The sequence below is a fragment of the Aquarana catesbeiana genome, linkage group LG06 (genome assembly GCF_042186555.1).
Source record: "Aquarana catesbeiana isolate 2022-GZ linkage group LG06, ASM4218655v1, whole genome shotgun sequence".
NCBI lineage: Eukaryota > Metazoa > Chordata > Amphibia > Anura > Ranidae > Aquarana > Aquarana catesbeiana.
This window is the reverse complement of record NC_133329.1, coordinates 35742779-35770201: the sequence shown is the minus strand read 5'-3', so window position 1 is coordinate 35770201 and position 27423 is coordinate 35742779. Positions and strand designations below refer to the sequence as shown.

Sequence of the window (27423 nt, the reverse complement as noted above, 5' to 3'; positions counted from 1 at the left end):
CTAAGGACTCTGGCGTCATAAGGGGGCGTGGCCCCAGAGTCCCTGCGCATGCTGGGACCATGACGTCGTAAGGGGGTGGGGTTACCGCCTATATAAATGGCTCCGCAGCTCGCACACAGCATTCGAGCCGGAGAGAGCGTCGTGTCAACATCGGGGAAGAAGAAAAGAAGAGAAGAAGCAGAGAGACAGCGGCGGAGAGACAGCGGCGACAAGACAGCGGCGGCGAGACAGCGGCAGCAGACCGGGCCCCTCGCTGGCAATAGAGCTGGAAGAAGATAGCGGCGGGGCCCGGGAGAAGAGGCCGAACACCGGGAGAAGAGGCCGAATACCGGGAGAAGTCGGAAGGAGACCCCCCGAAGTCGGAAGAAGACCCCGGAGCTGACTAATAAATGACTCTTAAAACCTGTGTAGTGTGTTTTTTTTATATTGACACTTTCCCGTAGGTGAATGGGTAGGGGTACCATGTACCCCAAACTCATTCACACAGGGTGGGGGGCCGTCATCTGGGGGCCTCCTTATTAAAGGGGGCTCCCGGATTCCGATAAGCCCCCCGCCCGCAGACCCCGACAACCAACGGCCAGGGTTGTCGGGAAGAGGCCCTTGTCCTCATCAACATGGGGACAGGGTGCTTTGGGGTGGGGGGCCGCAGGGCGCCCCCCTCCCCCAAGGCACCCACCACCCATGTTGAGGGCATGCGGCCTGGTACGGCTCAGGAGGGGGGGGCCGCTCGCTCGTCCCCACCCCCTTTCCTGGCCGGCCGGGCTGCGTGCTCGGATAAGGGTCTGGTATGGATTTGGGGGGGACCCCCACGCCGATTTTTCGGCATAGGGGGTTCCCTTTACAATCCATGCCAGACCTAAGGGCCTGGTATGCCTCCGAGGGGGGAACCCACGCCGGTTTTTTCATTTAAAATTTGGCGCGGTGTTCCCGCCTCAGGATTCATACCAGACAGCTGTCAGCGCTGCCTGTCACTCATCGCGGAAGGAAGACAAAGTTTTCCTTTCCCGATGAGTGAGCCAGCGCGACATGCACAGTACCCTGTCGCCGAGAACCAGCGCGATGCTATCGCGCTGGAAACACAATCTCGCGGTCAGGTACTGTACCATACTGGTGACTAGACATGTGCAATTTGTTTCGTTCCGAATTTGTTTTTTTAACAAATTTCGACAAATTCGTTAATTCAGAAATATCCGAATTAACGAAAATCCATTTAACAAATTTTTCCGAATATTTGTAAATTTGTAAATTCGTACATTTGTAAATTAGAGAATTCGTAAATTTGTAAATTCGGAAAACTGAAATAATAACTAACTAATAATAACTTAAAGAGGAGGGCCACTAAAAAAAAAAATAAATAAATAAAAGTCAGCAGCTACAAATACTGCAGCTGCTGACTTTTAATTGGACACTTACCTGTCCCTGGGTCCAGCGATGCGGGGGATTGAAGCCCCGCTCGTCTCCCCCTCCATTTGGCGGCGCCGGCATTGCAACTGTGGGCGCCGGGCTGTGGCTTCACAGCCTGGCACCCACTGAGCATGCGCGAGCGGCGCCGAGCGCCGTGATTGACCGCTCAGTCACCTGGGACCTGTAATGGGTCCCAGATGAATGACAGGAGGGAGGGAGCAGATCTGAGCCCTTCCTGTGCCGAGACGGAAGTGATGTCACCAGCCCAGGCACTAAAAGAGGCAGACTACGAGGGACCCCCTAGCAACAGGCATTTAGGAGGTGAGTAAGAAAAAAAAATATCCAAATTTTTTTTTGTATTTTTTTTTTAGGATTTTTCATGTAGTTTTTTTTTTTGGGTGGAACACCACTTTAACTATCCATAGTAACTATTAAATTATAGGTATTGTAATTTCCTTTCAAATTTGGCTGTTAGTGAACGTAACACATACAAATTTATCCGAAGTTATGAATGATCCGAAATAACGAATGCTGTATCCAAACGAATGGAACGTAATGAATTAATAATAATAAATAACAATAATAATAAAAACTTTTTATTATTATTATTTATTATTCATTTGTTCCGTTTCATTTGTTTAGATGCAGCATTCCTTATTTTGGATAATTCGTAACTTCGGATAAATTCGTATGTGTTATGTTCACTAACAGCCAAATTTGAAAGGAATTTACAATACCTATAATTTAATAGTCAGTTACTATTTCAGATTTTCGAATTTTTGGGTTTTTGGATTTTCAAATTTCAAATTTACGAATGTACGAATTTACGAATATACAAATTTTCTAATTTACAAATTTTTGGGGGGTTTTTGGATTTTCAAATTTCGAATTTACAAATTTCCGAATTTTCAAAATTTACAAATGTACGAATTTATGAATATACAAATTTTCTAATTTACGAATGTACGAATTTATGAATGTACGAATGTACGAATTTACATATGTGTGAATGAACGAATGAGTGTATGAATTTACGAATTGCGATCAGAATGATTGACCTGAAAAATGGAAAAAAAAATATACGAATGAAACGAAAACGAACAAATTTTTTGTCAGTGCACATGTCTACTGGTGACCCCACAATAGGGACAAAACTTTTTTGTGGAAGGGAGTTTAACAAGACACGGGGCCACTCATTAAAATGAGAAGAAAAGAGGTTTAATCTTAAACTACGTAGAGGGTTCTTTACTGTAAGAGTGGCAAGGATGTGGAATCCCCTTCCACAGGCGGTGGTCTCAGCGGGGGGCATCGATAGTTTCAAAAAACTATTAGATAAGCACCTGAATGACCACAACATACAGGGATATACTATGTAATACTGGCATATAATCCCACACATAGGTTGGTCTTGATGGACTTGTGTCTTTTTTCAACCTCACCTACTATGTAACTATGTAACATTGTAGCTCCGCCTCCCATGCTCGTTCTCATTCAAGCAGTCTGGGAAAATGCGGCAATGCACATATGCGATGCCGCTAAGCATAAAGGGAATTGTAGTTCACATTCAGAATGTGACGTAGTGGCAGGGAGCGCGCTCCAATACCCCGAAAGCTGTGAAAATCTAAAGGGACTGTAAAGGAGGTTCCGAAAATAGGTTTGTATAAAACAGGGAAAATAAATATTTTGGTGGAAAAAATATATAGATGACAGATGTATGCAGCATATATATCAGGTATATGCAAAATATAAAAAAAATGTACCTTTACAACCCCTTTAAGTGGTTAAAAGTCTGCTTTCTCCTACAGACAGTACTCTGTACATTTATGGATGTGGTACTCAAAATGTGTATTCACCCGCTTTTTTTATATTCTGTACTGTAGCTTTTCACCATTTTATGGAAGTGTGCAATTTTAAGGCTTGATATATTTGGGGGTGCAGTTAAAATTTACATTCTGGGTAAATGGGGGCAAAAACAAATATTATGAGAATATTTTCTCTCCTGGTGGAATGCTATTCTTAATACTGAATAGAGTGAATTGGGAAAATACCACATTATGACCACTAGATGGAGCTGATGTCATTAGAGAATACAGATTTTTTTCCTACCATCATCAGCTCCATCCATTGGCGATAATGATGTATTTTCCTCATTCACTTTATTCTGTATAAATAGAAACTTTCAACCTAGAGAAAAAATAGCCTAACAACATTCAATTTTGCCGCATTCACTAAGAATGAATGTACATGAAATTTCATAAAATGAATAGCTCTGCAAATTTTGATATGAGCTAGGTTACTAAAACTATAGATAGCGCCACATCCCTTTATGAATAAACAAATAAAGAAGGATTTTGTCAGCGTTTGAAAGCGCAAACATAACAAATAGATTATAGAAAAATATATACATTTAATACGTTAAAAAGGATGAATACATAGAATAAACATTCCAAAGAATCGATCACAGAATATACAGAACTACATGCAAAGCTGATTAGTCTCTACATGTTTCGCCATACAAATAGGGCTTCATCAGGAATGGGTCTGATATTAAAGTACTCCTGAAGAAGCCCTATTTGTATATACACAAGAGATGTCTTGATATGAGAGTAGCGTCACAACTGAGTATAAAAGAGAAGAGAGGTGCCTCTAAGTGTAGCAATATTGTTACATTTAACTGCTTCAGATCCGGGCCATTGTAAAATGACGTCAACAGCGCGGATCTGAAAAACCGGGACGACGTCCATTGACGTCGTCCCCTTTCCTCATTCCCAGCACGCTCTCGTGAGCGCGCCTCGGGGAAAATCTGTGTTGGCCGTGTCCCTTGGACACAGCCAATCACAGATCGCTGTAAACGGCCAATCACAGCGGCCGTTTACAGCGCGATCGCCGCCTCCAATGAGAGATGATCTAAAAGGTAAACAATTGAGATCATCTCTCATTGCCGGCTCTCTCTCTCCTCACACAGAGACAGCGTGTGAGGAGAGAGAGATTCTGTGAGTAGTAAAACTACTAGTGTGCCCAAAAAGTGCCCAACAGTGCCCACAGTGACACCAATATAGTGCATCTGTGCCCACCTGTGCACATCAGTGCCCACTTGTGCCATCAGTGCATCATCAGTGCCCATCTGTGCCCGTCTGTGCCCATCAGTGCCCGTCTGTGCCCATCAGTGCCCATCTGTGCCCATCAGTGCCCATCAGTGCCCGCCTGTGCAGTGCGCATCTGTGCAATCAGTGCGCATCTGTGCAATCAGTGCGCATCTGTGCCAACTCATCAGTGCCCATCTGTGCCATCTCCTCAGTGCCCATCTGTGCCATCTCTTCAGTGCCCATCTGTGCCACCTCATCAGTGCCCATCTGTACCAATCAGTGCCCATCTGTCGCTTCAGTGCACATCTGTGCTGCCTTATCAGTGCCCATCTGTGCTGCCTTATCAGTGCCCATCTGTGCCGCTTCATCAGTGCCCATCTGTGCCGCTTCATCAGTGCCCATCTGTGCCACCTCACCTGTGCCACATCAGTGCATATCTGTGCCCACCTGTGCCGCCTCATTAGTGTAAATCTGTGCACATCTGTGCTGCTTCCTCAGTGCTCATCTGCTGCCTCAGTGCCCATTTGTGCCGCCTCATCAGTGCCCATCAGTGCCCATCTGTGCCGCCTCATCAGTGCCTATCTGTGCGATCAGTGCCCACCTGTGCCGCCTCATCAGTGCACATCTGTGCCATCAATTAGTGCCACCTCATCAGTGCAGGCTTAGCACACAGCTGTGCAATCTCATAAACCACCAGCAGCCATGTCCAAAAAAAGCTTTTCCGCCGAGGAGGCATACCAAATTCTTTCTACGGCCGACGAGAGCAACGCGGAGCTCTATTTTTCAGATTCCCTCTCCAATTCAGATTCCCTCTCCAATTCGGATTCTGACGTAAATTACGAGCCAGTCCTCAGTAGTGAAACACTTACAGACTCGGAGGAAGAAACTCGGCCCGCCAAACTAAGGCGTTCTAGTGAGGAGGCAGTGGCATCCGCCAGCACCGCAGTGGCATCCGCCAGCACCGCAGTGGCATCCGCCAGCACCGCAGTGGCATCCGCCAGCATCGCAGTGGCATCCACTAGCACTGCAGTGCCATCCACTAGCACCGCAGTGCCTCGGCAAGAAAGGCCAAGTACCAGTGGGGTGTCACCCCAGCCCCAAAGGGTTAGGTCCCATGCCAGCCTTCCCTTTGCACTTCAGAACCCCTTGTGGCTTCCTCCCAATTCAGGAGAAGCTAGCGTTCCCCCTTTCACGGCCCAGCCAGGAGTCCAGGTGGATACAGGGAATTTCACCCCAATTAATTTTTTTAATTTAATTTTTACGGAGGACATGTTGGCGTCAATTGTGGCCCAGTCCAACCTGTATGCACAGCAATTTATTTTGCAAAATCCCACATCATATTATGCCCGTCCCTATGAGTGGAGAGACCTGACAGTGGAGGAGTTCAAGGTTTTTTTGGGCCTCACATTGAATATGGGGCTCACTCAAAAAAACGAATTCCGTTCCTATTGGTCAACCCACCCCCTCCACCACATGCCGCTCTTCTCCGCGGTAATGCCCAGAACCAGGTATCTGATGATAATGAGGTTCCTACATTTCAGCGACAATACCCAGTGCCCTCCCCGAACTGATCCAAATTTTGACAGGCTTTACAAAATTCGCCCAATATTAAATTATTTTTCCGAAGTATTCCCCCAGCTGTTCACCCCGGACCAACAAATATGTGTAGATGAGTCCCTTGTGAAATTTAGCGGCAGGCTTAAAATTAAGCAATATATCCCCAGCAAAAGGGCCCGCTATGGGGTGAAGGTGTACAAACTATGTGACCGAGCCACAGGGTACACATATTCCTTCAGGGTGTACGAAGGGAAGGACACCCAGCTGCAGCCTCCTAATTGCCCGGACTACTTGGGAACCAGCGGGAAAGTTGTTTGGGACCTCATATACCCCCTACTCGACAAAGGATACCACCTGTATGTAGATAACTTCTACACTTCTCTGCCCCTGTTCCACAACCTTCATCAGAAGAAGACGCCAGCATGTGGCACCGTGAAAAAAAATCGGAAGGGCTTTCCTCAAAGTCTTGTTAATAAGTTGAGAAAAGGAGAAACGGCATGTCTGCGTAACAAAGAGATTCTGGCAGTGAAGTGGAGGGACAGAAGGGATGTGTATATGTTGTCTTCCATCCACAACAACACCTATGTGGAAATCCCCAGAAGGAATGGCCCCATCCAGAAACCCACATGCATCCATCAATACAATTTGTTTATGGGGGGAGTCGACTTTAACGATCAAATGTTGGAACCATATCTTGCCTCAAGAAGGACATACCACTGGTACAAAAAAGTAGCGATTTATTTTTTTCAATTGGCCATATACAACTCCTATATCATTTACCGCAAATCCACCCAAAACCCCCAACGCTTCCTTGGCTACCTGGAGGAAATTTACACTGCCCTTATATTCCCGAACGGCCCACCAGTAAACATCCGATCAGATGTTGTTAGTCGACTCTCCGAGCGCCACTTTCCAGATAAACTCCCTCCCAGACCAACAGGCCAAAGACGCCAAAAAAGATGTAAGGTGTGTACCAGAGCAGGAGTCAGAAGAGACACATCTTATTATTGTGCAGAATGTCCTTCCGAACCAGGCCTCTGTATAGGTGAATGCTTCCGCCGTTACCATACTTCACTAAATTATTAGTGAAGTATGGTAACCGTAATCCTCAGTTCCTGCCTTCACACCCCTTATGCCACTGCCTGCTCTGTAACTGACCCTGGCTTGTTATTTGACCACGCTTCTGCCTGCCGATTTTGTACATACCGCTGCCTCATCTGGAACTGACCCTGGACTGTTTTTTCGACCATGCTTCTGCCTAACGATTCTGTACATACCTCTGCCTGATATGGAACTGACCCTGGACTGTTATTCGACCATGCTTCTGCCTAACGATTCTGTACATACCTTTGCCTGATCTGGAACTGACCTTGGACTGTTTGACCATGCCTCTTGCCTGCCTCTTGGACTGATCTTGTACCCTGCAACTGGACTAGTGGGATTCAACACAGGGGTCTCACATATGTGAGGGGCTCCAGAATAGTTTTTCTGGATGAAGAAAACAATTTTCTTTGTTTTCTCATTCCTAGATTAGGGTCTGGAGACTCGGAGGCTTCAAAGAGATTTGGGTGGGAGAAGCCTCTACCCCTGTCCCCATTCTGTCCTGAACGAGGCCCTACTTCTGCCTGCTGCCTGTAGGAGTTACTGCTGTCATGCCTCTGTTTGTCGCACTGACCACAGCACATGGACCTTGTTCCTGCCTACTACCAAGACCAATATTTTGGCACTGCTGACAATCTCTGCCTGCACTGACCCTGCACTGCACTGACCTATGGACAGTATCCCTGCCTGCTGCCTGTACTGACTATGGACAGTATTTCTGCCTGCTGCCTGAAAAATTGTGTTCGCTGTTGCTGACCAAGTCCCTGCCTGCTGCCTGGACCAGTGCTATCCTCCTGGGGACAACTATACTACTAAAACCACAGGTAATCTTTTGTTTCTCTTTGCTCAGCATAATGTATTTTGGGGTGTAATTCTTGGTATATGCATGCTATGTGTCCCTGGAACACCTGATGGTGTTCCTTGCATGTTGGATCTCTGTATGTGGCCAGGCTGTGTAAAGGTCTCACACATGTGGTATTGCCATACTCAGAAGGAGTGCCACAATGTATTTTGGGGTGTCATTTTTGCTATGTAAATGCTATGTGTTGGAAATATCCTATAAACGGACAACTTTGTGTAAAAAAAAATGGGTTTTCATTTTTTTTCCACATATTCCAAAAACTTCTGGAAAAAAATGAACCATTCAAAAGACTCATTATGCCTCATAGATTATATGTTGGGGTGTTAGCTTTCCAAAATGGGGTCATTTTGTGGGCGTTTCCATTGTCCTGGTGCTCCAGGGCCTTCAAAAGTGTAATAGGTGGGTGAGAAATGAGATGTGTAATTTATGCTCCTAGAACACCTGAAGGTGCTACTTCAATGTTAGGCCTCTGTATGTGGTCAGGCTGTGTAAAAGTCTCACACATGTGGTATCGTTTTACTCAGGAGGAGTAGCAGAATGTATTTCGGGGTGTTATTTTTGCTATGTAAATGCTATGTGTTGGAAATATCTTATAAACGGACAACTTTGTGTAAAAAAAAATGCATTTTCATTTTTTTCCACATTTTCCAAAAACTTCTGGAAAAAAATGAACCGTTCAAAAGACTCATTATGCCTCATAGATTATACGTTGGGGTGTTAGCTTTCCAAAATGGGGTCATTTTGTGGGCGTTTACATTGTCCTGGTGCTCCAGGACCTTCAAAAGTGTAATAGGTGGGTGAGAATCGAGATGTGTAATTTATGCTCCTAGAACACCTGAAAGCGCTACTTCAATGTTAGGCCTCTGTATGTGGTCAGGCTGTGTAAAAGTCTCACACATGTGGTATCGTTTTACTCAGGAGGAGTAGCAGAATGTATTTCGGGGTGTTATTTTTGCTATGTAAATGCTATGTGTTGGAAATATCTTATAAACGGACAACTTTGTGTAAAAAAAAATGCGTTTTCATATTTTTCCACATTTTCCAAAAACTTCTGGAAAAAAATGAACCGTTCAAAAGACTCATTATGCCTCATAGATTATATGTTGGGATGTTAGCTTTCCAAAATGGGGTCATTTTGTGGGCGTTTCCATTGTCCTGGTGCTCCAGGGCCTTCAAAAGTGTAATAGGTGGGTGAGAAATGAGATGTGTAATTTATGCTCCTAGAACACCTGAAGGTGCTACTTCAATGTTAGGCCTCTGTATGTGGTCAGGCTGTGTAAAAGTCTCACACATGTGGTATCGTTTTACTCAGGAGGAGTAGCAGAATGTATTTCGGGGTGTTATTTTTGCTATGTAAATGCTATGTGTTGGAAATATCTTATAAACGGACAACTTTGTGTAAAAAAAAATGCGTTTTCATATTTTTCCACATTTTCCAAAAACTTCTGGAAAAAAATGAACCGTTCAAAAGACTCATTATGCCTCATAGATTATATGTTGGGGTGTTAGCTTTCCAAAATGGGGTCATTTTGTGGGCGTTTCCATTGTCCTGGTGCTCTAGGGCCTTCAAAATGTAATAGGTAGTCAACAAGTTAGATGGGTAATTTATGCTCCTTGAACACCTGATGATGCTCCCTGCATGTTGGGCCTCTGTATGTGGCCAGTTAGTGAAAAAGTCCCACACATGTGGTATTGTAATACTCAGGAGGAGTAGCCGAATGTATTTTGTGGTGTCATTTGTGGTATGCACATTCCATGTGAGAGAAATAAGCTATTACAATGACAATTTTCTGAAAAAAATATAAAAAATAAAAAAAAACCTTAAATTGCAAAGAATTGTGGGAAAAAATGACAACTTCAAATAACTCACCATGCCTCTTACTAAATACCCTGGAATGTCTACTTTCCAAAAAGGGGTCATTTGGGGGACATTTGTACTTTCCTGGCTTGTTATGGTCTCAAGAAAGGAGATGGGCCTCAGTACATCAGGTGTGATCAGATGTGATCATTTTTTTATGATTTGTACCATAGCTTGTAGACTCTATAAATTTCACACAGACCACATAATATCCACTAATTTGGGTTATTTTTACCAAAGATATGTAGCAGTATAAATTGTGGCCAACATTTATGAATAAAAATTGCTAATTTGCAAAATTTTATCACAGAAACGAAGAAAAAAGCATTTTTTTTCAAAATTTTCGGTCTTTTTTCATTTATAGCGCAAAAATTAAAAAACCCAGAGGTGATCAAATACCACCAAATGAAAGCTCTATTTGTATGAAAAAAAGGACAAAAAAATTGTTTGGGTACAGTGTTGCATGACTGAGTAATTGTCATTCAAAGTGTGAGAGCACTGAAATCTGAAAATTGGTCTGGGCAGGAGGGGGGTTTAAGTGCCCAGTAAGCAAGTAGTTAATGAAGGTACAACATTTAGCAACATATTGCTACATTTAGAGGCGCCTCTCTTCTCTTTTATACTCTGAAGCTTCTGCTGGATTTCACTTTTAATCCCCTTGTGGAGGCGCACATTTGTAGATAGACATTTTATGGTTACACAACCTGGTCACATTGCTATAATCTTTTTATATGGACTATAAACCGAAGGACTTATGAATAAATGGTTGTGGAACAAATCACCTGAGTTTCCAATTATTTCTTATGGGGAAATTTGCTTTGATATACAAGAGCTTTGAATTACAAGCATGTTTCTGGAACGAATTATGCTCGCAATCCAAGGTTTTACTGTATTAGTTTTCAATAAATAACAACAATAGTCATAATAGTAATTAATAATATTAATAATAATAATAATAATAATAATAATCAGTATTAATATTCTATATTATATTCTATTATGGATACATTTACATAGATAACACATGGTGATCGGATTATATTATACTAGTTTTCAATAAATAACAATAATATTAATAATAGTAAATATTATTATTGATAATAATACTCAGTATTAATATTCTATATAATATTCCACTATGGATACATTTCCATAGATAAGACATGATCAGAGTAGGAAGGACGGTTATAATTACCTGGACTGTGATCAGAGGACGGAGCTCTTCTGTCTTCTATCAGTACAACTGCAGTCACTTTATATAGGATTCTGAATTGGGTGGGGGAGGGGAGAATTTATTATAAATTATATTATATATATTATTATATAATTATTTATTTTACCTATCTTAGTGAATGAGGTGAAGTTGTGCAGACTTCAATCATCCAATCATGTGTGAGCAAACATTCTGTTGTTTTTTTTTTTTCAATTTTTCACTGCACATGATTGGATGCTCTCTGCAAAGAGGAATTTGATTTCACTTCATTCAGTAAGATTTCCTAAACATCACAATAAGATTTGATGATATTATACAAATATATATTAATAATAACAATAAAAAATAATCAGTATTAATACTCTATGTTATATTCCACTATGGATACATTTCCATAGATAAGACATGATCAGAATAGAAAGGACGGTTATAATTACCTGGACTGTGATCAGAGGACGGAGTTCTTCTGTCTTCTATCAGTACAACTGCAGTCACTTTCTATAGGAATCTGCTATGGATGGGGAGGGGTGAGTGGGGGAGGGTGAGTGTAGAGAAGGGGAGGGGGGAAAGGGATGGGGGAGGCTTTTCCTATAAATGGAAGATTTCCTAGCAGCACATAAAAATGTTACTTTCACTTTCATTTTAATCCTCTTGTATTTTGTTGTATTGTAACTGTATTGTCTCCCTTTTATATTGTAAAGCGATGTGAAAACTGTTGACGCTATATAAATCCTGTATAATAATAATAATAATAATAATCCCTGTCATCTGTTCTTATTCTGCATGTATGCACAGTACCACTTCTCTTGTCCTGTATGCCGGGTGTAATTCTCAGTATCTGTTCTTATTCTGTATGTATGGACTCTGCACAGTACCACTTCTCTTGTCCTGTATGTCGGGTGTAATTCTCAGTATCTGTTCTTATTCTGTATGTATGGACTCTGCACAGTACTACTTCTCTTGTCCTGTATGTCTGGTGTAATTCTCAGTATCTGTTCTTATTCTGTATGTATGCATAATTACCAACTGTCCTGAATTTCTCGGGGCATTTCCGGGATTTAGACAATTACCTGAATTTATTGCTTCCCGGGAAATGTCCCGAGAAATCCGGGTTTTCCACGATTTTCCACCGCCGCAGCTAGAGGTCCGTGGCCGGCGGAGACATTGTCTCTGCTGGCCGCCATTTTTAAGAAGACCAGGAATACGGCTGGGCGGCTAGACTGAGCTCCTGTGTCGCCGCCCACCCTCCGCCCTGCTTCGCTCCCACCACCCCTGCCCCACTCCGCCCCGTTATAGTAACCATGCGGCTGGCGGAGACATACTAGGAAAAAAAACTGTTGTAAGGGGGGCTCTGCTGGGGAAACCTGATGTAAGGGGAGCTCCGCTGGGGAAACCTGATGTAAGGGGGGCTCCACTGGGGAAACCTGATGTAAGGGGGGCTCCGCTGGGGAAACCTGATGTAAGGGGGGCTCCACTGGGGAAACATGATGTAAGGGGGGCTCCACTGGGGAAACCTGATGTAAGGGGGGCTCCACTGGGGAAACCTGATGTAAGGGGAGCTCCGCTGGGGAAACCTGATGTAAGGGGAGCTCCGCTGGGGAAACCTGATGTAAGGGGGGGCACAGCTGGGGAAACCTGATGTAAGGGGGGCACCGCTGGGGAAACCTGATGTAAGGGGGGCTCCGCTGGGGAAACCTGATGTAAGAGGGGGCTTCGCTGGGGAAATCTGATGTAAGGGGGGCTTCGCTGGGGAAACCTGATGTAAGGGGGGCTCCGCTGGGGAAACCTAATGTAAGGGGGGCTCCGCTGGGGAAACCTGATGTAAGGGGGCTCCGCTGGGGAAACCTGATGTAAGGGGGCTCCGCTGGGGAAACCTGATGTAAGGGGGCTCCGCTGGGGACATCTGATGTAAGAGGGGACTCCACTGGGAAAAACCTGATGTAAGGGGGGCTCCGCTGGGGACACCTGATGTAAGGGGGTGCTCCGCTGGGGACATCTGATGTAAGGGGGGCTCTGCTGGGAAAACGTGATGTAAGGGGGGCTCCGCTGGGGACACCTGATGTAAGGGGGGCTCCGCTGGGGAAACCTGATGTAAAGGGGCTCCGCTGGGGACATCTGATGTAAGGGGGGCTCCGCTGGGGAAACCTGATGTAAGGGGGCTCCGCAGGGGGACACCTGATGTAAGGGGAGCTCCGCTGGGGATATCTGATGTAAGGGGGGGCTCCGCTGGGGAAACCTGATGTAAGGGGGGCTCCACTGGGGACACCTGATGTCAGGGGGGCTCCACTGGGGACACCTGATGTAAGGGGGGGCACCGCTGGGGACACCTGATGTAAGAGGGGCACCGCTGGGGACGCCTGATTTAAGAGGGGCACCGCTGGGGACACCTGATGTAAGGGGGGCTCCACTGGGGACACCTGATGTAAGGGGGGCTCCACTGGGGACACCTGATGTAAGGGGGGCTCCACTGGGGACACCTGATGTAAGGGGGGCGCTGCTGGGGACATCTGATGTAAGGGGGGCTCCGCTGGGGACATCTGATGTAAGGGGGGCTCTGCTGGGGTCACCTGATGCAAGGACGGACTCTGCTGGGACACCTGATGCAAGTAGGGACTCTGCTGGTGGCACCTGATGCAAGGGCGGACTTTGCTGGGACACCTGATGCAAGGACAGACTTTGCTGGGACACCTGATGCAAGGACAGACTCTGCTGGTGGCACCCGATGCAAGGACAGACTTTGCTGGGACACCTGATGCAAGAACGGACTGTTCTGACGGTATCTGTTCTTATTCTGTATGTATGGACTCTGCACAGTACCACTTCTCTTGTCCTGTATATCAGGTGTAATTCTCAGTATCTCTTCTTATTCTGTATGTATGCATACTTACCAACTGTCCCAAATTTCCTGGGGCATTTCTGGGATTTAGACAAATTCCTGAATTTATTGCTTCCGGGAAATGTCCCGAGAAATCCGGGTTTTCCACGATTTTCCACCGCCGCAGCTAGCGCTCCGCCGGCCGCCATTTTTAAGAAGACCAGGAACACGGCTGGGCGGCTAGATGGAGCTCCTGTGTCCCCGCCCACCCTCCGCCCCGCTTTGCTCCCACCACCCCCCGCCCCATTATTGTAACCACACGGCTGGCGGAGACATACTAGGAAAAAAACAGTTGTAAGGGGGGGCTCCGCTGGGGAAACCTGATGTAAGGGGGGCTCCGCTGGGGAAACCTGGTGTAAGGGGGGCTCCGCTGGGGAAACCTACAGTAAGGGGGTGCTCCGCTGGGGAAACTTGATGTAAGGGGAGCTCCTCTGGGGAAACCTGATGTAAGGGGGGGCTCCGCTGGGGAAACCTGATGTAAGGGGGGGCTCCGCTGGGGAAACCTGATGTAAGGAGGGCTCCATTGGGGAAACCTGATGTAAGGAGGGCTCCGATGGGGAAACCTGAAGTAAGGGGGGCTCTGCTGGGGAAACCTGGTGTAAGGGGGGACTCTGCTGGTGACACCTGATGTAAGGGGGGCTCCGTGGGGACACCTGATGTAAGGGGGAGCTCCGCTGGGGGCATCAGATGTAAGGGGGCACTGCTGGGGACATCTAATGTAAGGGGGGCTCCGCTGGTGACACCTAATGTAAGGGGGGCTCCGCTGGGGACACCTGATGTAAGGGGGGCTCCGCTGGGGACACCTGATGTAAGGGTGGGCTCCGCTGGGGACATCTGAAGTAAGGGGGGGCTCTGCTGGTGACACCTGATGTAACTGGGGCTCCACTGGGGACACCTGATATAAGGGGGGCTCCGCTGGGGACATCTGATGTAAGGGGGGCTCCGCTGGGGACATCTGATGTAAGGGGGGCTCCGCTGGGGACATCTGATGTAAGGGGGGCTCCGCTGGGGGCACCTGATGCAAGGACGGACTCTGCTGGGGGCACCTGATTCAAGGACGGACTCTGCTGGGAGCACCTGATGCAAGGACGGACTCTGCTGGGACACCTGATGCAAGGACGGACTCTGCTGGGACACCTGATGCAAGGACGGACTCTGCTGGGACACCTGATGCAAGGACGGACTCTGCTGGGACACCTGATGCAAGGACGGACTCTGCTGGTGGCACCTGATGCAAGGACGGACTTTGCTGGGACACCTGATGCAAGGACGGACTCTGCTGGGACACCTGATGCAAGGACGGACTGTTCTGACGGTATCTGTTCTTATTCTGTATGTATGGAGATTTTTATTTCTAAAAAACAAACAAGATACATAATAACAAACTAACTGACTGAAAATAACATAAATACAACAATTACTGACATGTTGTTCAGATCAAACACTTAGCAGTTAAAGGGCATCAAATAGGAATAAATGTGACAATAAGACTCCTTTCCATAAATCTATACTTCTCCAACATTTCATTATAAGTCAGAATCGGAGTCACTCTGCCCACTACCAGTTTCCATATCAGATTCTGCGGATCCAGGATCAGGGGGCGGACGCCTTTTAGTGGGCGGGTCATCCTCTGAGCCAATCACATACTCCTTTTCCACTCTTTAATTCCTGCTCCAGTTCTTGGGCCTCCAGAGAATAGGAGTCAGCCTCCGAATCTGATAAGGCTTCATACCTATTGGTGGAAACTGCTGTACCCACTTCTGGTGCCCCTTTCACTTTTTTAGCTGGCTTCTGCACTAATGTCCAGTCACTTTCGGGTTTACGGGTAGATTTATCTTTTTTCCTATTCCTCCTCTTCTGACCAGTGATCTTTACAGAGACAGGAACTGGAACAGAAGAGGAGTGTGGGACCGGCTGCTCCTCAGCCTGCTGAACACTGTCCGTCCGCCCGGGAGTAGCCTCCTGGACCTCCGGGACCACCTCCTCCCTAGTCAATACAGCTCCATTTATTAAGGCTTCCTCCTCTAGTTGTTCTGCTGCAGCCAACAATTCATTGTCTGCAGATTCCCCATCCTTATTATGGAAGGCCTCTGGGCAATCCCTATGGAAACGGCCAAGCCCACCACATAGATTGCACTTAACCTTCTCACAGGTAGAACTGATGTGGCCAACCTCCCCACAAAGATTACACTTCAGGATCGTACAAACATTCGCCACATGGCCAGATTTACCACATTTATAACATAACCTGGGCTGACCTGCATAGAAGCAAACTCCTCTCTCCCGCCCAATGAAAAAGGAGTTTGGCAGGTGATGGGTAACATTGTTACTTTGCCTCAACTTAACAAGAACCCTCCAACCACCCGTCCAGATCCCATCACTGTCTTTAGTTTTTGTCAACTCAGAAACCATTTCACAATGTCTTCTAAGCCAGATGACAACATCCTGGGGGGGCACAGACTCATTCCAGAACATGATGGTAACATTTGCTGTGTCAGGTTTGGAGATAGGAATAAAGATGAAATTCCTCCAACCCTCTTTGTCCCGCAAACCACTGAAACTGGCCCAGAACCTGTCTAAGTCAGACTTGAGCTTAAAGCTGACATCATAACCTTGTCTGTCAGGGAGATTGATGACTGCCAATATGTCTGCAGGAGCAAACCCCATCTGATGACACAGCAACTCCCTTACTACAAACCTCCTATCAGGGAGCTCCTCTCTGGAACCCCTATGCTTCAGTCTGACCACATTCTCTTAAAGGCCTGACCAGTATAACTGTTACTGGTGGAAAAAGAAGGGGCCCAACGGCTCCAGGCATTCCGAGGAGGGACATGACCAGATGGACCAGCATTCCCCTGGAGCAGGTGGTGGATCCACCAAAGGGGGGAAATACTGAGAGTTGTTCTGAACTGACTCCTCCATCGCTACATTCTCAGAGCCCTCAGACTGCTGATGACCCCATTCAGATATACCAGCATTGGTAACATCAGAATTATTCACCACATCAATATTAGTGACATCATCACTGCACCTCATATCATCATTACTAGCAGTATCATTACTAGTTACCCCAGTGTTACTCCCACCATGAACACCAGTCCCCCCAGTGTTACTCCCCCCATGGACACCAGTCACCCCAGCATGGCTCCCACCATGAACACCAGTCACCCCAGCATGGCTCCCACCATAAACACCAGTCCCCCCAGCATGGCTCCCACCATGAACACCAGTCCCCCCAGTGTTACTCCCCCCATGAACATTAGTCCCCCCAGCATGGCTCCCACCAGGAGTACTAGTGGCAGCAGCACTTCTAATTAAATATTTTTCCTTCATTTTTTAGATTATCACTATGGTTCCTTGCTCCTGATGATAGGTTAAATACCTTGAAACGCGTAGAGCCAACAACCTAGTGTACACATTGATGCATCTGACCAGGCCGTTCCATAATAATTTGTTTTTTTCCCCCTACAATTAAAACCCCCCCTTTTTCTTTGTTTTCCAATTTTTCCATTTAATCATGTAACCATGCTCTAAATGTTTTTACACTATGTATTATGTATTGATTCCTTGTTGGAACATGTATGTATATCTCTTCTGGCTTCAATGAATTGTAGTAGTTGTACGAATAGTTGTATATATAGCATCATGCACTGAATTTTTCGAATACAGAAACTCTATAACCATTTGATTCTAACAAAAGCTATCAATTTTATTCCTGCTCCCGAGTGTCTATATAAAAAGTCCCGCTACCTCTTTATTTTTTATTTTTTATCATTTTCATTCAACCGGGATGGAGGGGGGGACCTGAGCGGCACCCCTATACCTAATAAAGTCCCACTAATTCCCTCATTTTCTTCCCTATTATTATTAACTGTTCTCACAATCCATGTGCTGGGAGTCCACCATGTCACTCCTCTGAGTCTCCTGTACTGTGAATGTCTGCTGGGTTATACTGAAGTTCCCACCACCCTCCAGAGCTGGAAGTCCAGCAGGAGGATCTGCTCCAACCTCACTGTCCTCCAGAGGCTGCACAGTCTTCCCTTCAGGAGACACATGTGGTGGCTGCGTGCGTTGGACCGGATCCCCAGAGTCTGACTCTGTAGAAGACTCAATCCTTCCACTCAATCCCGCCTCAAATCGATCACAATTGTAGTACACCTCCGCTACTGGTCCCAGTTCTTCCAGAACAGCATCAATGTCCTTTGACACACCGGCCAGTTCAATGCCCAGGGAGTTCAGTTTGCTGGCATATAAAATTTCCTTCTTGGGGTTGGCAGCTTTAAGTCTATAAACACATTCAATCTGCTTCTGGATCTTAGTCTTTGCTTTTCTCAGGGATGCCATAGTTTTTACAAGGAAAGGAATCTTGTCAGCCAGGTGCAGCGCAGGTTCAGACTTTAACACTTTCTGCTTCGCGGCTGAAGGACGCTTGAAATCCTGATCCACCTTCCCATTACCAGTACTGGTCTGAGGGTCTCTGCTGGGTGTAGATGGTTTCACTGGGGCAGAATGTGGAGAATTATTACCACCCTCCTCTTTATTCTGCTGCAACTTAGAACGCGATGAACGGCCCTGGCCGCTGCTCACCATTACACACTGCTGTATGTTCTCTTTAATGGTTTTCTGTTCTAAGGAAGTTCTGGTGTATTTGCGAGGAGTACTGGGAGAAACCGATGTCTCTGCTCCACTCTGAGCTCTATGAGCTGCACTCTGCTGAGCTTGCTGTGGTTGTAATGGCTGGATGGATTGGATCACGCTTCCAGAACTTGGACTATACCGGGTGGTATTAGTATGTTCCTGGACTGAATGAGCCCCACTCTGAGGGTTTTTCATTGACTGTAATGACTGGCTGGATTGAGTTGCACTTCCAGAGTCTGGACTGTGCTGAGCGATAATAACATGTCTCTGAACAGACTGAGCTGCACTGTGCTGGGCTTGCAATGGCTGGCTGGATTGGATCACGCTTCCAGAACTTGGACTGTACTGGGTGGTATTAGTATGTTCCTGGACTGAATGAGCCCCACTCTGAGGGGTTGTTTGAGTTGCACTTCCACAGTTTGGACTGTGCTGAGCGATAATAACATGTCTCTGAACAGACTGAGCTGCACTGTGCTGGGCTTGCTGGGCCTGCAATGGCTGGCTGGACTGAGAACTCTTTTGCTGAATAACATCACCAGACTTCCTCTTATCAGTATTATCCGTACTTTTCATACAAACATTTCCATGTCCACTTACAGTCTCTGCAGATTGCTTCCCATTCCCAGAGCTCTGTCCTCCGGCTTCACCACCAACCACAGCTTCACCTGACAGTCCTTGTGCAGGCCGGAAAGCCTGGGACTCTCCTGAGAGAGATCCCCGCCCAGGGGAGCCCAACCCTGGGCTTGTACCAGACATCAGAGGAGCTCAGCACCACACAGACTTCAGCTGCTCCACAAACAGCCACACCCTCTGCACAGTACTACTTCTCTTGTCCTGTATGTCGGGTGTAATTTTGTAAATGCTGTATTATGGCCACTAGATGGAGTTGAGAGTAACAAGAGATATAATGTAACAATTCTAGAGAACACTAGAGGGATTAGCAAATAAATGTAAGCATTCTTAGAAAGACATATGTATTTCCTATCTGCCCGAGCACAATTTTGTGTCCATAATGCAGTATTCTGTCCATAATAAAACAATACTTATTTAGAAGAGAAATAGCCTACATAACATTGGTATTAGCCTAATTCACGCAGAACACATGTGACTTTCATGCGACCTTTGAGGGTTTACGTTGCAGTCTATGGCACTCAAAAAAAAAAACCCAGGAGGGTAGTTACCACCAAAATAAATCTCTTTTTGTGTGAAAAAAAATCTCATATGGATATAGTGTTGCATGACTGTGCAATTGTCATTAAAAAAGTGTGACAGTGCTGAAAGCTGAAAATTGGCCTCGGCAGGAAGGGGGTAAAAGTGCCTGGTATTGAAGTGGTTAATCACTTCAGCCCCGGAAGGATTTACCCCCTTCCTGACCAGAGCACTTTTTACAATTTGGCACTGCGTCGCTTTAACTGCTAATTGCGCGGTCATGCAATGCTGTACCCAAACTAAACTTGCATTCTTTTCTTCGCACAAATAGAGCTTTCTTTTGATGGTATTTGATCACCTCTGCGTTTTTTTATTTTTTGCGCTATAAACGGAAAAAGACCGAAAATTTTTTAAAAAAATGATATTTTCTACTTTTTGTTATAAAAAAATCCAATAAACTCAATTTTAGTCATACATTTAGGCCAAAATGTATTCGGCCACATGTCTTTGGTAAAAAAATTGTCAATAAGCGTATATTTATTGGTTTGCACAAAAGTTATAGCGTCTACAAGCTAGGGTACATTTTCTGGAATTTACACAGCTTTTAGTTTATGACTGCCTATGTCATTTCTTGAGGTGCTAAAATGGCAGGGCAGTACAACCCCCCCCCCCAAATTACCCCATTTTGGAAAGTAGACACCCCAAGGAAATTGCTGAGAGGCATGTTGAGCCCATTGAATATTTTTTTTTTTGTCCCAAGTGATTGAATAATGACAAAAAAAAAAAAAAAATTACAAAAAGTTGTCACTAAATGATATATTGCTCACACAGGCCATGGGCATATGTGGAATTGCACCCCAAAATACATTTAGCTGCTTCTCCTGAGTATGGGGATACCACATGTGTGGGACTTTTTGGGAGCCTAGCCGCGTACAGGGCCCCGAAAACCAAGCACCGCCTTCAGGATTTCTAAGGGCATAAATTTTTGATTTCACTCCTCACTACCTATCACAGTTTTGAAGGCCATAAAATGCCAAGATGGCACAAACCCCCCTCCCCCAAATGACCCCATTTTGGAAAGTAGACACCCCAAGCTATTTGCTGAGAGGCATGCTGAGTCCATGGAATATTTTATATTTTGACACAAGTTGCGGGAAAGTGACAATTTTTTTTTTGCACAAAGTTGTCTTAAAATGATATATTGCCCAAACATGCCATGGGCATATGTGGAATTACACCCCAAAATACATTCTGCTGCTTCTCCTGAGTACGGAAATACCACATGTGTGGCACTTTTGGGAGCCTAGCTTCAAACAGGGCCCCGAAATCCAATTACCGCCTTCAGGATTTTTAAGGGCGTAAATTTTTGATTTTACTCCTCACTACCTATCACAGTTTCGAAGGTCATAAAATGCCAAGATAGCACGAACCCCCCAAAATTACCCCATTTTGGAAAGTAGACACCCCAAGCTATTTGCTGAGAGGCATGGTGAGTATTTTGCAGCTCTCATTTGTTTTTGAAAATGAAGAAAGACAAGAAAAATGTATTTTTTTTTCTTTTTTCAATATTCAAAAGTTTGTGACAAAAAGTGAGGTCTGCAAAATACCCACCATACCTCTCAGCAAATAGCTTGGGGTGTCTACTTTCCAAAATGGGGTCATTTGGGGGGGGTTGTGCCATCTGGGCATTCCATGGCCTCCGAAACTGTGATAGGCAGTGAAGAGTGAAATCAAAAATTTACGCCCTTAGAAAGCCTGAAGGCGGTGCTTGGTTTTCGGGGTCCCGTACGCGGCTAGGCCCCCAAAAAGTCTCACACATGTGGTATCTTCCTACTCAGGAGAAGCAACAGAATGTATTTTGGGGTGTAATTTCACATATTCCCATGGCATGTTTGAGCAATATATCATTTAGTGACAACTTTGTGCAAAAAAAAAAAATAGTCTTTTTCCCGCAACTTGTGTCACAATATAAAATATTCCATGGACTCGACATGCCTCTCAGAAAATAGCTTGGGGTGTCTACTTTCCAAAATGGGGTCATTTGGGGGGGTTTGAACTGTCCTGGCATTTTATGCACAACATTTAGAAGCTTATGTCACACATCACCCACTCTTCTAACCACTTGAAGACAAAGCCCTTTCTGACACTTTTTGTTTACATGAAAAAATAATTTTTTTTTGCAAGAAAATTACTTTGAACCCCCAAACATTATATATATTTTTTTAAAGCAAATGCCCTACAGATTAGGGTGTTTCATTTTTTTTTTTCACACAGTAATTGCGCACCGATTTTTCTTGCAATAGATTTTTATTGGTGGTAACACACAAAAAGAAATAAAAAAATTTTTACAGAACAGTTGTATAAGGCAATACATGGTGGAAGGTTACAAAAGTACATAAGGAGCAAGTTAATTCGAGAGGAAACCTCTTAATGCAAGATGTAAGAGCAAAGGTCATGCTTGCAAAAAGCTGTGTTACAGTGTAAGGTATTTCTAAATTAGAAAATAAAATTTTACCAAAAAAAAATAGAAATGTCTCTGGCTCTAGGACAGTAACAAATGAATAATCTGTCAGACCAGATCCCAACAGGGGTTATGTAAAACTCATTTATCAGGGTAAGTATGGCATAGTTGTAAAAAGTAAGGGAGACTTAAATTCACTGTTGGCAAGGGATCCGGGAACAGGGGAGACGCCCGCCCCCCGCCCCAAATGGGAGCTTACTGCGGGTTTGAGGCTACCCCCTCCCCCCGGATCCCCCACCCACTGGTGATTCCTGCCGATAGAGGGTAAGCCAGTTTAAAAAACTAGATGTAATAAAGAGTAATGTCCTGGCCCATTAGTGATTAACAATTTACAAAGGAGAGCAATCAGAGGGTCAGGGATACTAAAGGGAGAAGGTAGGGGAAAGAAAAGTGAGATAAGAAGCAAGGGGGAAGGAGTACTATCACTCTTGGTGAGGAATGGCAGCTGAGTCATTCAGAGAGCCTGTTGCCCTGGATGGTTGATGCCAGGGCGTAATGAAATATGACAGAAATTGGCCCAAGGTTCCCAGGTTAACTCAAATTTATTAACTTTATCTTGGATGATACTAACTATCTTTTCTTGTGCCATAATCCAGGAAATTTTATGCTTAACCGCTATGAATGGGACTCTGTGTTTTTTCCAGCAAGAGGCTATTGTTATTTTGGTGCCCAGTAGAATGTAGAATATCAGTTGTTGGGTATATTTATCAACCTTATCTACTTTCAGGTTCAGTAGGGCGATTTCTGGAGTTTGAGGAATCTGAGCGGAGGATATTTTGCGGATGACTGAAAATACTTTGTTCCATAATCCCCTTATCCGTGGACATGTCCACCAAACGTGGAGTAGAGTCCCTGTGTGATTGCAACCCCGGAAGCACAGCGGGGAGGCATCCGGATATATCTTAGCCAGAAGATAGGGTACTCTATACCGTCGCATGAGCACTTTAATGCTGCCCTCCATGAGGGAAACATTAAGGATACCCTTAAATGAGCGGAGAAAGCAGTAAAACCATTGGTCACTATCCCAGGAGAAATCAAGGTCTTTTTCCCAGGATAAGGCGTATGGAGGCTTGGACACTGCAGAGGCAAGTGATGCATATATGATGGAGATCCCCCCTCTCTGGTCCACTGCACCCGAACACCATGATTCATAGTTAGTTATTGAGGGGGGTTCTGGTTTATTTGTCCAAATGGAGTGAAGGAAATCGTGGATCTGCATAAAGCGAAAACGTTCGGTCGAGGGCATTTCAAGCTTACTTGTGCAGAACGCCAAAGAGAGTGGGCCTGAGGAGGAGAAATAGTTCCCTATTCTGAGTAGGCCTTTATTTAACCACCAACCGAAAGCTAAAATGTTCATTCCAGGTGGGAAGTCTGGGTTATGGAAGATGTGTGTCAGGGGCTTAAGGGGGGAAATCAGGGATGGATTTTTATAAAGTCGGTCACACAGAGCCAGAGAGTGTGATAGTGTGGGGGCTAGAATGGGTGGTCTCAATTTAGTGGGGGACCAGAGTAAAAAGTCAATCGTGTGACGAGGGACTGCAAGTCGTTCCATTAATACCCAATCAGGTTTTTGGCCCTTTGAGTATACAATGGAAATCTGGGCCAATTGGGCTGCCTGATAGTACCACCAAATGTTGGGTAGAGCTAGACCCCCTTGTGATTTGGAGCGGAATAGAACGTGTTGTGCGCAGCGACTTCTCCTCATTCCCCATATGAATTTTACGATTTTGGATTGGAGTAGGTGAACTTGCGATTTATGGATAGGGATGGGCAGAGATCTGAATAAGTAAAGGATACGGGGCAGGAGGGTCATTTTGACTGCGTTAATACGGCCTAGCCAAGATAAGTTGTGATTGTCCCAAATGGAAAGGTCCGAAATCAATTTACGAAAGGTGGCAGGGTAATTGGCTGAGTAGAGAGAGGCTACATTTGCTGTAAGATTAACCCCTAGGTAAGGAAGGGAGACCTCGTTCCAGGAAAACGGAAAGTGGTCTTGGAGGTTGCTTAGAACATTAGGAGGGACCGAGATGTTTAGGGCAGAAGATTTGTCTACATTAACTCGCAGTCCCGATATCTCTCCGAACTTATCTAGCAAGGCGAAGATATTAGGAGTAGAGATTAGGGGGGAGGTCACGAAAAGCAGCAAATCGTCGGCAAAAAGGGCGCATTTGTGCTCGCTTTCACCACATACCACTCCTTTGATGTCAGGGTGAGTTCTAATTGCGATAGCCAAGGACTCCATGGCAATGGCAAACAGGAGGGGGGAGAGCGGGCATCCCTGTCTAGTACCCCTTTCTATAGTAAAAGGTTCAGAGTAGTAGCCCTGTAGTCTGACCTGTGCAGTGGGGCCGGAGTACAGGGCTCTAAGGATATTCATAAAACGTTGACCAAATCCCCATCGTTCTAGTATATGGAATAGGTAGGGCCAGGTAACTGTGTCAAAAGCCTTTTGCAAATCTATGGACAACAAATAGCCTTGTTGCGGGGGTCCTCCATCCCATTGAGATTGGAGGAGAGAAATAATGTCAATTGCTCTCCTGATCTGATCAGGTCCTTGTCTCCCCGCGATAAAGCCCACTTGGTCCTTGTTGATATAGGTGGCTATGCAAGATGCTAACCGATTGGAAAGAACTTTAGTTAATATTTTTAGATCGTTGTTGATTAAGGAGATAGGACGGTAATTGGAGACCGTAGTCATATCTTTGCCAGGTTTCGGAATAACCGAAATGAAGGCATGATTGAGGGCTTTGTCCAGGGGAGAGCCGGACCTGAGTGAGTTAAAAAATTTGGTCAAGTACGGTGTTAGGATAGGTCCGAATTTTTTGTGATAAAGCGCGGAAAAGCTGTCAGGTCCCGGTGCTGAGTTTTGTTTCAGGTGTTTAATCACCCCGAGTACCTCTACATCTGAAATAGGATCATCCAGAAGGTCCGAATGTTCCGACGCCAATTTGGGGAGTGATAAGCTATTTAGGAAGTCCGATATAGGATGGTCAGGTGTTAATCGTTCTTGTTTGTATAGTGAAGTATAAAACTTGTGGAATGTTTCCATTATACTTTTAGGGTTTTGAGAGAGAACGCCAGATGGAGTGCGAATTTTAGGGAAAGCAGCTGAACGAGGTCTTGGGGATAATTTGGTGGCTAGTTTAGTACCTATCTTGTCAGTCTGGTGGTAGAAGCGAGCACCTGACCATCGGAGCTGTTTCTCAGCTTCGGAGGTGAGGGCTAGGTTCAAGGATGTTCGCGCAATTTCGAGCGCCTCAAGCGAATCCTTAGTGGGATTCTTCTTATGTGCTCTTGACAAGGAGTGAAATCTTAAGCGAAGATTATCAATGTCAGCCTTGCGTTCTTTTTTAAGGTTGGCAGAGATTTGAATAATTTTCCCTCTGAGAACCGCCTTGTGAGCCGCCCACAGCGTTTCCGGAGACACTTCTCCCGTGTCGTTTAAGCTAAAATATTCCTGAATCTCTTTAGTTATAATCGAGCATTGTATTGGGTCACTAAGAAGCCCTTCATTGAGGCGCCAAATGAATTTGCTTCCCTGGTTAGGAGATTGCTGTAGGTATAGGAGAACCAAAGAGTGATCTGAAATAGGGGAGTCTCTAATAACTGCTCTTTTAACACTGGGGATAGTTTGGGATTGTATAAAAATATGGTCGATTCTGGTGTAGAGGTGATGGGGGGCGGAATAATGGGTAAAGTCTTTGGACTTAGGGTTCATTTCTCTCCATATGTCCACCAGGCCCAGAGCAAACAGAGCAGAAGCTATTTTAGTACTTTGCTTTGAGGGTCTTTTGGAACGAGAGGGTCCCGACCCCGATTTATCTAGGGAAATATCAAAAGGGAGATTCGTGTCTCCTCCCAATATTATCTTCCCCTCGAGTTTTGGGCCTAAAGTAGACAACATGGTGGAGAAAAAGGAATCCTGGCCTTTGTTTGGGGCATAGTAAGAGATGAAGGTATATAATAAACCCTCAATCGTCCCTTTTACTAGTAGAAACCTCCCCGCCTGATCATTAACTACTTCAGAGGGGGAAAATTTAAGGTGGTTTGCAAAACAGATGGCTACCCCTTTAGACTTATTTTCAGCATTGGAGAGAAAAAACTGTGTGTAATAACCGTGTAAAAAGGAGGGGTTATATGAGGCTGGGAAGTGAGTTTCTTGCAATAGGAGAACTGCGATTTTTTGTGATTTATAATGATTAAATAATTTGCGTCGTTTGACAGGGGAATTCATGCCCTGTACATTATGCGTGGCTATACAGATTTGGGAAGGAGGAACATGTGTATCAGGGTGCATGGACCAGAGGGGGGGATGTGCGCTTCACATAGAAGGAGCCTACCTGAGACCCCCAACTTCGTGCTCGTGTCCAAGCCTCCGCTGTCTGAAGGTTTTGGTAGCCAGGAAATAGCAAGGGAGTTAGGCCTCTGAGTGACTCCGGGAGTAGATGAGGTGGGAAGGTTAGAAAGTTGGGGGGGATCGACCCTGAGAAAGAGAGACAAGACATATTAATAACAATGTAAAACATATGTTGCAAGCGATCAGACATTCTTAGTGTAATAAGATAACAAACCAAGAGTCCTAACAGGGGGGATGGCAGACAGCCACCCCCTAGGGAAAAAATAATAATAAAAAAAAAAAAAAAAGAAAAAAAAAGGGGGGGGGGAAGGTTTTTCCCAAAAACGGGAACCCCGTGAAGGGGTTGTGAAAGTGTTTCTGAGTGGGGGAAAATGCCACTCAGAGACTCGTGGAGGCGAAGTGCAGCCACTCCGGCCAAACCGCCTTAGAGAAAAACTAAAAATAGAACCGTAAAAAAAGGCAAACTTGTACGAGTCCTGAGAGAACCGGAGCAACAGTGAACATAAAGCAAACGTCTCAGCATCAGGACAAGATCTGGCAAAAAGCCAGCCCAAGGAGAACGGGGGCTCGAGAGTTCAGCGTCCCATTGCCAGAAGGTTGACCAGGGAATCCTGGGGAAGAGAAGATACTGTAGATGGCAGACTTTCTGTTAAGGAGGGCGTCCATCTTTGGATCTCTTGGCCTGTTGTTTATGCCATAAGGGTTGGATGGGGCTCGAGGGTGGTGGTCTCTTCGCAGACTGAGGTGTTTTGGAATCCATGGCAGAGGAAGGTGTTGGCGAGTGAGATATAAGGCCCAATTG

The 27423-nt window shown here is 45.3% G+C and overlaps 2 protein-coding genes across 5 annotated transcripts in view; one reads left to right on the top strand and one right to left on the bottom strand.

Annotated features, from left to right (window-relative positions):
- LOC141148310 (guanylate-binding protein 1-like) overlaps positions 1 to 27423 on the top strand; it is a 1084899-nt gene that overhangs the window by 804910 nt on the left and 252566 nt on the right. The window lies entirely within an intron of this gene.
- The window catches only part of LOC141148309 (guanylate-binding protein 6-like), a 291205-nt gene that overhangs the window by 134700 nt on the left and 129082 nt on the right, over positions 1 to 27423 (bottom strand). For 2 of the 4 annotated variants that reach the window (XM_073635613.1, XM_073635614.1), the window contains exons 1-2: positions 11519 to 11633; positions 11064 to 11134 (exon numbers count right to left, since the gene is read on the bottom strand). The exons of 1 other annotated variant lie outside the window; for it this stretch is intronic. The gene's annotated coding sequence lies outside the window, so the exon portion shown is untranslated. Of the gene's footprint in view, positions 1 to 11063; positions 11135 to 11518; positions 11636 to 27423 lie in introns of those variants that run through there. One more of the 4 variants, XM_073635620.1, reaches the window with a different exon arrangement.